Here is a 2865-nt window from a genome sequence, read left to right on the forward strand (position 1 = left end):
AAGCATTACAAGCCCGTACGCAAAAAAAAATAAAAAAGCGCCCCAAACAAACGAAACTGTGCACGCAACGCTATACCGGCGCAAGGCATTACGTTAGCGCAATTAAAATAATTGCGATTTTGTAATAAAGTATTGTTACGGTACGCGTCGGGGCATTTGGGAAAAAACCTAAGGCCGCACTTTTAGCGCGCCAACGTTACGCTTACAAAACCGCGACAAAACGCTAGGGACGCCCTGCCCAAATAGCTTCCTTTTCGTGCAACAATAAAGCCTTTTTTATAACAATAAGGTGTGAGCCGTGGCAATATCCCCGGCAGGATTCGAACCTGCGTCTTCTAAAAAGGACCTTTTGGCGCTGAACCACTGCGCCACGAGGACATTATAACCGTTTAACAAATAAGCCAATCGGGTTTAAAGCTTTTACTTAATCCAGCCGGAACTTAAAAAGTACCGGTTAAATTAAATTAAAAATTAAAACGAAAGGTGCAAAAAATAATAAAAATAACCGGAAATTCGAAAACGTTTACGCTAATATTAATTGGGGTTTAAATTAAAAAACGGCGCAAAACTTTTATCCGCTTAACGTAACAAACCCAATTAGCTTTAACCCGTTTAGCGCTTTCGGCAAACGCACGCGCTTTTATTGCTTTTATTGCTTAAGCGTTATTCCAAACCTTTTTGCGGGCAATTTGTTACTTTCGCGCGTTTTTTGTATTCCGTTATTTATTTTTTTCCGCGGGGGATTTACTTTTTTTTTGCTTATCCTTTTTGGTTTGTTAAGTTTTTTTTTTTTAAACAATGCTTTTTTCGCTTATTTAATTTTAATTGCTAAAATAGCTATAATTTCTTGCAAATCCGCATTATACGCGCACAAAACGAAATTAACGAAAAAGCAATAAATTGGTAAAAAAGCAAAAAGTTACAATTTATTTTTTTTGGGCTTAAACCCGTTTAAATTCTTTGCGCTTAACGCGCTTTCGAATGGTTGTACGCGTTGCTTTGTTACCGGCAATACCCATTTTTTAACTAATTTATTAACACTGTACGATGCTTTTAAAACATTACGCCGCCGCGCAAAGCATTTACAATTATTTGCTTTTGCTTTTGCAAAAAAATTTGTATTAGCAAAAGCTTAAACAATGGGAACAAAAGCGTAAAAATTTACGAATTGGTAAAAAAATATTGGTAAAAAGGAAAAAAAAGGAACGCCGGAACGAAATGGGAAAAAAAAAGGGTTAATTTGTTACGCCCATTTTTTCCCGGTAATGGTTAAAGCATTTGCTTTGTTACCTTTTATGGCTAAAGCATTTATTTTGTTACTTTTAATAGCGGGAAATGCTTGCTTTGTTATTTTTCAAAGCTAATGCGTTTTTACGGTTATTTTTTTAAAAAAAAAACGCTTGCTTCGTTACTTTTTAAAATTAATGCGCTTTTACAATTAACCTTTAAAAGCGCGGTAAGCTTTTAAATTTTACGCTATTAATATAGCAACCAATTTCCCTTTATTTTATTTACAAACAACTTAAAAAGCTTGCTTAAAAGGTATGTTACAAAGTAAACAGTATATATTGTTATAAAAAAGCCTTAAACATAAATATTAAATGCTTAAGGCATTGGAAAAGCGGTTCCTTTGCCTGGAAGCGTATAACGCTTTTAAGCGTTAGGAAAGAAGCTTAATAAGCAAAAAGGACAGGGAATTACGTGTATATAAAGGGCAAAGGCCCTTACGGGGCCTTGCACTTTAAATCCTTTCCTCTTTAAAGCAAATTAACCGGAATAGCCTTACACCGTGCCTATACCTTCTGCTTACAACATATTTGCAATTACCGGTTAAGCTTTAAAATCCGAAAAAAAACGGTTAAATATTAACCATTTACCGTTGTTATTATTAAAGGTTTTAAAATGGTTATCGAAAATGCAAAAAAAAAAAAAGCCCGCGGTTACAAATTAAAAAAAAAGGCTTTTTTATATTATAACGGACCCATTTTTCGGGGCGTTAAAAAAACTTATAACCGGTTTTCCCGGGCGCAGCCAGGCATTGGAACGGTTTAACGGAATACCATTACTTACCGGCTGCTTACAAAAACTTACGCGCGGCGCGTACGGCTTAAAGCAAACCGTATCGGGGAAAAGCAATGTATTAAATGCACGGGAAAAACGGCCAAACAAAAAAAGGAAAAGGCGTTAAAATAAATAGCAAAGCACGGACTTTCCCGGTAACGTACCGGCAAATTACCGGTATTGCGGCCAAAATACAACGGCAAAATTAAAAAATAAAACAAAGCCCAAATTGCACGAAAGCGCTTAAAGCATAAAAAAAATTTATAAAACCAATCCCGCGTGCCCCCAAAAGGGCACGAAAGGGAGGGAAGTTAAAAAAGGAACAATTAATTGGATAACAACAATTTGGAAAAAGAATTGCATTGGCTTAAACGGGGAAACACCGCATCCGGCCCGTAACTTGGTAACTACCCACTTTTGCACAAATTAATTTTTAACACGTTAGCAAAACGCTTATTTAACGCCGGTTTTAAGGGTTATTTATGCAATAAAAACGCCGTTTAACAACGTTAGCGGCTTTAAAACCACGCATAAAATGGGTGCACATGCGCGCAGCACGCGCGCAAATATTCGTTAACAAAATATACGCGCTTTTAACGGCGCCGGCAAAATCCAAAAAAATCGGCGTTTTGTTATCGATACGAAAAAAGCTTTTATAAGCAGCGGTTAAACGTTTAAAATTATAAAGGTTATTTTTTATATAAAAAAGCAATTGCAAACCAAAACGTTAGCAATGCGCCGGCAAATTTTAATTAACAAAACGTATTTTATTACAATTATTTTTCCGATTTTAATATTAATGGT

At 35.8% G+C, this 2865-nt stretch overlaps 1 non-coding gene across 1 annotated transcript; it reads right to left on the minus strand.

Annotated features, from left to right (window-relative positions):
- Positions 1–305: 305 nt before the first annotated feature.
- Positions 306–378, minus strand: GGTG_20047. Its single transcript has one exon. It is a non-coding gene; the product is annotated as a tRNA-Lys (tRNA).
- Between the last annotated feature and the right edge of the window lie 2487 nt (positions 379–2865).

Source organism: Gaeumannomyces tritici, assembly GCF_000145635.1.
Source record: "Gaeumannomyces tritici R3-111a-1 unplaced genomic scaffold supercont2.2, whole genome shotgun sequence".
Lineage (NCBI taxonomy): Eukaryota > Fungi > Ascomycota > Sordariomycetes > Magnaporthales > Magnaporthaceae > Gaeumannomyces > Gaeumannomyces tritici.